We start from the raw sequence: 10,419 nt of genomic DNA, 5'->3' as shown, positions 1-10,419 counted from the left end.
TGTACCATACTGCATGTGTTGTTAGGGGCTCTAAGTGGAAGCAGACATCCCTTTATATTTCAATGGACATATGGTGGGCTAACAGGGGGATGCATTTAAAACATGCATACACACACACACACACAAATGCTATCATATTTATCAGTTTATTCAGCCATTTTATTAATGGCAGGAAGGAAAAGCAGAATGATAATACGGTTAAAACAGAGTCCCCAAACTGTAATATGTTTGCCTTATCCAATTGTAAAATCTGACTAATCGTGCTGGATTTTTCCATGTAAAAAGGAGGTGAATTCGCCACTCTCTGGTTTCAAGTTCAGCCATCAAACGGCTTCACCTCATTGGTCCATCACCAGGGTCACTCGGACAGAGCTAATGAAATTGTCCTGGCCTCTTTGGCAGCCCCCCTCTATGTCCCAGGACGTGCCATTTCGGAGGCCCCCATGATGAACAGTCTGCTTGGCCTCAGCAGCAGGTCGTGCCCCGTGGCTCCTGCGCTGACAGGCTCCTCCCCCCAACATCCCCCCTCCCCCCTCCCCAAATTTACAGCACCTCTCCTCCCTCCCGTCTTTCCGGCTACAGTTAGTCATTCTCATGCTTTATTTTCACCCTTCGTTTCTTTCTCTCTCTCTGGCCCTCCCTTCTGTTTTATTTTGACGATGAAAAGGCAGTGGATTAAATAAAGGTTTAATGTGGTGGGAGTGCAGAAATCGCTGCTTTCAGACTCAGAGATGAGGTGAAGCCGCGACAGCACTGCGCTAGCTATCTAGCTATCCTGGCCCGTCCTGTTAGTGCGTTCTGTCCTCGTCCGGAGGTCTTGGGTGGGGACGGGGTTCACCGGGGGTCACCTGTTGCCACAGGAAACGAGCGTGTGTGAGACGTGGGACACTGGGATTTGGGAGGAAGTGGCCACCCCTCGGTCGGAGTGGAGATTCAGATATGCGGCTCTAACAGGTTCAGTGGGAATGTAAATTATCAGTAGAATTCCCAGGTCTGTAATCTCGCAGTGAGTCAGTGTCGGTGGGAGGGGCCTGAGGGTCTCACAGCGCGTTGCTGGGGGCCTCCTCATTTGTCAGGATCACGTCTTTTCGTTTTCAAATCATGGAAGCCCAAGGGGGACCGAGAGGTCATCGGCATCACATAAATCTCTCCGTAAATTAACCCTGATTTTAATTAGCAAGGGTGGCGTCTGAATATATTATTATGGTTTTATTAATTTCCTGCCAAGAACTTCCATACATCGCGTGACTCAGTTTAGGCGATTATTGACATGGTTACATTGTTCCGTGACCCTTGACCCTGCAAAGGATAGCTATATTTAGTAGCAGCGTGCAGATTGACCATGTTTGTGTATGCATAATTATCTTTGAGAGAGATATTGTGTACGTGTGTGCATACAGTGCAGGGGTATGTGAATGTGTGTATTTGTGTATGAGTATTTATGTGAGTGTTGCGAATGACAGCATGCGAATGAACTGTAGTGTGTTCATCTGTAAGTTGTGAGTATGCCTATCCATACTGCCTAAGTGTGAGTGTGTGAGTGTGCAGTGTACGATGTGTGAGAAAGTGTGTGAGTGCAGTCAAACTTTTTCAGCTACTCTGATAGTTCTCTGCCCGCCCCTCTCTCTCTGAGCTGATCCTGGAGGACTCAAAAGCCATTCATGGCCCAACTGAGAGCGCACTACGCTATGCAAGCGGCCCAGAGGCCATAAACCATTTACAAGGTGTGATGAAATAAAAAAAGATGGTGGGACAGAAAAGAGGGGAAGAGAAGTCAAATTGAGCCTGCCTCTCTATTTCTCACGCACTTTCTCTCATGTCAGTTGCTTCTACCACCTTGGTTTTGCTTGGAGTAATATTTTTTATGGGGTTTTTTTATATATTGAAACAAATAAAATGAGTACTGGGTATCCATGGCAATGCAAGTATTAGAGAACGGTTCCTGAGTGTCCAGAGGTCATGTGGTCATAGGTCAGCACAGGCCTCTGTGCCACCAACAATTCCACATGGGCCCATTGCTGGTGATCTGGGGCCCCATCACAGTGCATTTGCACATTTTCAATGTGTTTCCAAGACTTCAGGCTTAAAATATGATAACATACTTCTCTAACCGTGGCAAAACAGTTTATAAAAAAGGATCCTTAAATGCTACTCATATCAGGTGACATTTAACATTGAACATCTCACCATGGTGATGCACCACTGGATCACCAGGTCATGCCTTTTTTACCCTGGGAATTTCATCATTTTTACAATCATGCTTTTCCCCCTCAAATTATCCTTTTTATGTTTGTTTGTGCATTCTGTGCTGTTTTTTTATCTGCAGTTCCAAAACCTGAGCCCAGAACCCTCAACACCCTCTGGGAGCTCAGAGGAAGCCAGAGCCCCTGTCTGGATAATAGTCTGCGAGACCACATGCACAGTTCAGCTGGGTGTGCACGCCGAGCTCTGCTGTTTTACCGTAACACAAGTCTGCTCGCTCGGAATCAGGGATTTCACTGGGGGAAGTGGGCCTTGCAGAGTTGTTTGATTCACATGAGTAGCGCTGAAGTTTCTGGAAACAACAGGTGTTTACATCAGTTGTACACATACGATTATTGTTGCTTATTTTATTTTTTTTTACATAAAAATGTGATTATTTTACTTGGAGTAATAAAATACTGTATTATAATTTAGAAATGTTTTGACGTGGAATATATTACTTGTTACTGGAATATTTTGTCATCCCAGAATCCAAAATAAATACTGCATTTGTAAGCAGCAACTCTGGTTTTTTCATCAGTTGTTAATCTTACTCTTCATGTTTCAGATAACTGCGCTATTAAAACATCATATATGTATATATATATATATATATATATATATATATATATAGGTGCTTGTTTTTTAAATATTTCCATTCTTTAGGTCTCTTTCTTTCTGCCAATGGCTTGGTGACTCGTCTGGAGCATAAACAGGATGACCCACTCCCCATCCAAGAGGAAGGAGAACATGCTTTAGTTTGGGGTTTACTGATATATCTTTTGCATGACGGAGGTTCCTATAAAAGATTCTGTCCCATAATTTGCTTGGCTTGGATTTACTCCAAAAGCCGAGAGGTTTTATTTGGTGAAAGGAAGTAGCCGAGGGGGGTGTGTGTGTGGAATGGGAGTGGGAGGGGAGCTCACTCACCTCTTCTTACCTTTGGAAAAATAAATGTGGTTTCATTATGATAAGCCATGCTCTAATCTACTTCCGCTGAGCTGGTGTATTGCTGTAATTAATATTATCAAAAGCCACATCCAGGATGGCTTAAAGTTAATTTGATACACATCCGTGATTACTAAGTGCTAAGTGTTTTACACACTTGTTTTTACTACACAATTTTACTTGCAAACTTGCATTTATATTTTAAGAAATATTTATAAACCAAATATGGAGGTACATTCCCTGATGACTGCCGACAGCAATGGCAAAACAAGTTACAAAAACAGAAATAAAGCAGATGACAATATTAGTATGCCTGCCATTTATCAACAATACTACAGCAGTGCAGTCAGACATATCAAACCTGAGCTATGGCGAATATCCATTTTACATCATCAAAATGCTTGAAAATCCTGTTGTCACAGAGTGCATTGTGGATTTTTATAAAGCTCTAGAGTTCTTCAGTAGAAGACCTCTATTCTGGATTTCCATGAGAATCCAGAATTCATGCCTGACAGAATGCCACATTCTGGATCTCAGAATGTTCTAGAATTTCACAGTAAATAGAAAACTATAGGGCTTCCAGAATATTGCTGAATGCCTGAGTGAAAGCAATCGATTTGTGATTTCCACAAGGTTCTGAGTTTGGAATGGGGTTCCACTCAGGGTTCCGAGTAAGCTTTGCAGTTTTTTGCTGCGAGTGGAGCTCCAGTCCACGCTCTGGAATGGGAAGGCCGCAGGAATTCTGCAGAGAAAAATCATTTATTTTTCCGCCCTCTGCGGAGCGGGGAAGGTCGCCCGGGCCAGATGGCCTCAGAGGTGCCAGCGAGCGCCCGAGTGCCTGGCCGGCATCCTACAACCACAACCCTAATGGATCGAGGCCCTCTCAACCACACAATGCACCTTTTCAGGGCCCTGCCCCCCCCCCCCCCCACTCTGTGGCCTGTTACCTTCAGGAGCCGGTCGAGGAACGCACTAGCAGGAAAACTGGGCCCCAGGTCGGCCTTTCCGTTTCTCCTCTTTTTTCCCAAATTTTTATTTTCAGCTCTGGCTGACAGACCGTAGAGGGTGAGAAACCACAGCCAATTTCTACATGAGTTTATTCACACTCAGAGCACAAACACACACCCTTTCACACTGCAAAATGTGTTATCATAAAAGTACAGGCATTTTTAGCTCATTCAAAACAGGTGTTATTTGACTTATTTTCCTCATTTTCTTCATAAATATATTAATAGCTGAAACGAGAAGCAAAGTCTAGCCACTGAAAAATGCAGACACAAAAAATTTTGTCATTAAATATCACACAGTGCTGTGAAAAATATTTGCCCCTTCCCCATTTCTGTATTATTGTATGTATGTCATACTGAATTGTATCTGATATTTAAGAAAAATGTAATATTCCATAAAGGAAAACTGAGCAAACGCAAAACACATTTCTTAAAATGATTATTTCATTTATTTCATGAAAAAAGTTCAAACACCCATATATAAAAAAGTAATTGCCCCTTAGTTCTCAGAATAACAACAAAAGAACAAAAGGAGAAGACACTAGGTAAGACAATAATGAAAAAACAAATAGTTAAAAACATTTGTTTAAATTAATTTAAAACATTTCTTTAAGAAGAATAATAAAATAATTAATAAAATAAGAAATAAGAAATAATAAAGTAATTAAATAAGGCAGTTATAAAACATTAAACAAAACAATTTAACATTAATTAAAGCAATTTTGTGCATTTTGTATTGAATGTATTTTTATTTTTCCAGTGAAAAGTAGTGAAATGTATTTGACTTTTGGACTTAAGGCTATAGGCTTATGTATCTTGCTGTCTTTCTCAGGTATATATTTATCTATATAAAAATTGTCTTGAAAAACATTTTCATTTATTCATTTCAGCCCCGTTGATGAGGAAACATGATTCCCATCCAACTGACTGCAAAAAGCACACCTTTTAAAAGTCTATATGCCATGTGAATTTTTCATCATAAACGTCTTCGTAGACATTTTCTCTCATTTATTTCATTTTTGAATAAAGATGATTTGCCTTTTTTTAATCTGATTATAAACAAAAGTCTATAATCTTATGTATGTGTGAAATACAGTGACTAGGTAGTGACGCACTCAGTTGTGTCACTATCGAGTCACTATATCTCTCACGCTTAGTGGATGACTGGACTTCAAATCCCTACTGTGCAGTCCCTGGCTCCAATTCGTACAACATGGTGGTGCCCACAAACTACACTTCCCAGGCTTCAAAACCGTTTTCACCAAGCCCATGGAGAGTCAGTGGGTGACGTCACAGTGACTTTGTCCATATTTTTCTGCAATCAATGATTCAAATACTTTTTCATTCATTCATTTCACCTTTCATTAATTTCAAAGTGACAGATTTGTTGTATTTTTCACTGTTTTTGAATAAATATTTCCTCATAGATTCCAATGCATTTCCATTCACTTACTGCCGTAAGCAACACATAAATATGTGGCATACATACCTCTGCACAAACAGGCACATATTACATTGCATTGTATTATGTTACATTGCATGACACTATATTGCATTATATTACATGGCGTTGTACTATATGACATTAAATTGCATTAGTTTATATGTATTTAGCAGCCGGTCTCTTCCAGAGCAACTTGACTTGTTGGGAAAATAACAGCACACAGCATCTGACCTCTCCGTGGAATGGAACTCCCCTTATGAGCGCATCCAGAGCCGCAGGGCTGGCTGGCAGGGAAGAACAGTGTTTCTTTGAGGATACCCAGAGTTGCACACCTTGCATTGTCTTTGTGAGAGAGAAAAAAAAATGGCCCATTAAGTTATACATGGGAATCTTTTTGCATTACTTTAATCTGTGTTGGCCTGATGCCCAGTTATGCAAACGACATATGAAGAGGAGAGAGAGAGAGAGAGAAGGGGGGAGAGACAAGAGCTGAGATTGAAGAGGAGTGGTTTTAAGGGGGGAGCAGTAATTACCATGTCTTGCCTGAACAGGACAGAGGTGGCTCTTGTTTTTGCTGGTAGGCAGGTAACGAGGCGCGCTGGGTTAGTACTTTTATTTAATTACACCGCGCTGTCTTACTGCTGAGAGTGGAGCATTCCTGTTTTAGGAGGCGTTCTTCATAACCCGCCCAAAAGAATCCGGAACACTTAATAACCACATTAAAATGGAACTGCATCCAGTTGAGAGAGAGAGAGAGCTGTGTGGATATAGTTATAAACACTATATGCAGGAGCTCCAAAACTCATTCTTTAAAAATTCAAAAATTTCCACTTGAATATAATTTCTACATATTTCCATATTTCATAAATTTAAATAATTCAAATAAATACATTCATATGCATATACATATCGTGTTTTAGACGTGATTACATGTGTTAGTTTGTCATCTGTATTATGTTTCACTGCATTGAAACCTGAAGTTAATGATGGGCGAAGTTATCAAAATGTCAACAGGAAGGATGGTCAATTTTGGGGGTTAGAAGGTTTAGGAACCTCAGTGCTATAGCATTAACTGCTTAGTGGAACACTGGGCTAACTGTTTGCTGTATGAGGTGTGGAGGGGTTACAGTCTGCCATTAACTTCTGATGCTTGTCGTCACAGAATTGTCACAGTATTCATAAATCACCAACAGCCATGCTTCTGTTTCATCTGAGAAACTAGCACAAGCTAGGCGGGTTACGAAGAATGCCACTAGATAATGTCCCTGGCCTGTCATTCTGTTTCTCTTCCGTTAAGGAAAACGCTGAAAATGTATTTCAGTACCTGATTTCAGGGACTGACTATGATAGGCTGTGGAAATCCCAGTCTCTTCCACATCGGTCAGTTCCTCCATGACTGCAGTCAGAAGAGAAGTCGCCAGATCATTACACTCTGGACCAGACGTTACAATTGTATGTATGGTAAACATAAGCACAGACACTCACACACTTCAACAGTACTGAAGATGATGGCCCACTCCCGTCTCTTTCTCCTCTAGCTTAAAGATCTTTTTCCACAGTGATCGTGCAGTTCCGAGATCACTACTTCTGTTGAAATGCGCTTCTGCAGATTAAATTAAAATGTCCCAATTAAAATGTCATTTTACATTTTTTTTATTTCCATGAATACTCTTATTGGCAAGAACAAGCTCAGAGACCGTAACTTTACTGAGAAACCGAGCTCAGCTGTATCACTAGTCATTTATTTTCATTTAGAATTTCACAACAGTGACATGGGGAAGAGATATATTACATGAGAGAGAGAGAGAGAAAATAAGAAACAGAGAGAAACAGTCCATCTGTGAAAGACTAGAATTATATGTCTATTTCTGTGTGCAAAAGACACCCCTGCATTCTGTATGCGGTCATTACATCAGGTCAGGCATTTAACAGGACAGAAAGCAACAGTTTCACTCTCTTTCTCTCTCTCTCTTGCTCTTGTTCTCTCTGTCTCTCTCTCTCTCTCTCTCTGTCTCTCTCACACACACACACACACACACACACACCATACATCGGTGCGGACTCCAACAAAATATAGTCACTTGATATCTTATCAATTGTCCAGTCACTTAATGAAAATTTAGGGTACGGGTGACAGACACATGAGACAACCTCTACTGCTTAGAGATCCTGCTGCACAACTCTGATGTCATGAATGATGTCATCTTTGTGAGACAGGAGGCCTGATGGGATAGAACTTTGGCATCTTTGAGGAAATTGAACAATGGAAACAATGCCTGAACCATTTCTCTCCTGCAAGGAAATGTGCTGCATGCTCTCTCTTTTGCTGTCTCCCTCTCTCTCTCCCTCCCTTCCTCCCTCTCTCTCTTCCTCTCTCTCTCTCTCTCTCTCTCTCTCAATGTGTTTGTGCTTAAAGAAATAGGAAAAGAAATACAACATTGTGCCGAGGAGAAGGAATGTAACGAAAGTTCAATCTTTCCAACTCAATTATAACTGGGAGGCAGAATGTTTGAAGGAAAATGGGTGAAATGAGCTAAAATTGAAAAATAATGTCATGCATATTGTTTTGTTCAGCAAAAGACAGCTTAAAAGTCAGAGAATCTCCCTCTTAGCTCTGCTGAATTTGGGTCAATATTCTGAGCGGAACAATATGTTTATTTTCCTGTAATGCTCCTAGAAATAAATCAAACTGAGTAAAATAACAATTTATGAAATGGATACTGTTTTTAATCCCTGAGTAATCCTTATTTACTCTTGCACTTCATCTCATAATGTTCACACAAACACATACACACACACACATACACACACACAAACACGTATGCACACACACACATTGTTTTGGCGCAATCCTCTGTAAACCCTTGTCAAACAACAGCAGAAGACCTATTGTCTCCCTTTCCTGACCTCAAACTCACAGACCCCCCACAACTTCACTGTCACTGCCACACAATATACAACCATAAGCCTACATGTCTACACCAACACTGAAATCCTTATACCCCAAACAACACAGTCTATACTCCCACTAACACACATTCTACACCAACAATGAGTCCATTATTCCCCAAACAACACACAGTCTATAGCAACACTGAGTCCCTTATACCCCAAACACAGTCTACACCTGTATTGAGTCCCTTATACACCAAACAACACACAGTCTACACCACCACCGAGTCCCTTATATCCCAAACAACATAGACTACACCACTACTGAGTCCTTTATACTCCAAACACACAGTCTACACCACCACCGCCCTTATATCCCAAACAACATACAGACTACACCACTACTGAGTCCTTTATACTCCAAACACACAGTCTACACCAACATTAAGTCCCTTATACCCTAAACACAGTCTATACCAACACTGAGTCCCTTAAATGTTCTTAAACACATTCCCAGATTTAGGTATAATCTCCGACACTGCATAAAACCATGTAAAATCTCTTGGGAATGGTTCTCTGTCGCAGAAGACAACCGTTTTGCTGAAATCTCAGCACGATGTAAGATGAGTTGGTTTGTTTAACGGAAAATATACATTATAAAGAAATCCACCGAAAGGTTCTGAGCAACTCCTCCCACCCCTCTGACCCCCCGGCCCAAAATAATCCCTCTCAGACATCTCCCTGAAAATTCTGATATTGTGTGAGATGTGTGTGTGTCTGACGTCTGCTTACTACAACCGTTCTATTCTATGAATGCAAAAACTTTTACTACTGCTACTATGACCATTTACTTCCGCAGCTAATCCTGCAACTCCTACCAGAGGCAGTACTACTATTATAACCAGCACTGCTTATCACTAGCAACCACTAACTACAACCATTACTATCAATGAGCTCAACTGGTGCACTCTGGATGCACTCTTTGGCAATACACACACTGTGTGTGGTTTGGGTTGAATGTTAACTCGTAGTAAAGTAAGATAACGTAAGAACTCCGAGCTGAGCCGTTGCTCCACCCTCTCTGTATGCTGTCAGGCCCTTACCTTTCACTAGAAGGGCAATGAATCTCCGCACCTGGGGCCACAGACAAAGCCCTTGTTGACATTCCAGAGGACTGGGCCTTGGGCAAACACAGCGGCCATGGCAGATGGCTATGGTAGGGGGCCGAGGGGCGGGGGGGGGTTTCGAGAGAGGGCAGATAACAGGATAAGGAGGGAGATTGGGGGAGGTGGGTGGAGGAAGAACTAAAAAGCTGTTGCAAAGTTTAAAAGTAACCTCATTTCACTCTATGAATTGAAACTTTCAAATGATAAATCAATCTTTGTCCCATAAGCTTAAAATGATTTTTATATAATACAAATAGAACATCCCATTACATTATGGCACTACATTAGGTATTCTGTAATGGGCATGTGTCTAGTTTCAGCCCTGATCTCAATGCTTGTGTGTGTGTGTGTGTGTGTGTGTGCACACACCTCTATGTATCTGAGCTCAAATCTACCCGAAGGCAGTGTGAGGGTTGAGTGTGTGTGTGTGTGTGTGCTCGTATTCGCGTGCGTGCGCGTACATGAGCGCGTATCTCTGTGATCTGCAGTGAGCAAGCGGAGCGCGTCGAACGCGGCGTAGCGCCCCGGCTCTCTCCATGCTCCAGCTCACCTTGCCCTCCCGGCAGGGCCGGCAGCCTCACGCGTCACCGGGCTGCACCGGACCACCGAGAGCACCCAGACCACAACCGCGCGCGCCGAACATTTTAATCCCTCTCTCACTTCACAAACGAGAGGCGCGAATGTCCGCGCGGGTTTCACTCTGCGACTTCTCTCCCCCAAG

Source organism: Anguilla anguilla, chromosome 18, assembly GCF_013347855.1.
Source record: "Anguilla anguilla isolate fAngAng1 chromosome 18, fAngAng1.pri, whole genome shotgun sequence".
Lineage (NCBI taxonomy): Eukaryota > Metazoa > Chordata > Actinopteri > Anguilliformes > Anguillidae > Anguilla > Anguilla anguilla.
The sequence above is the reverse complement of the archived record's forward strand: the minus strand, read 5'-3'. Positions refer to the sequence as shown.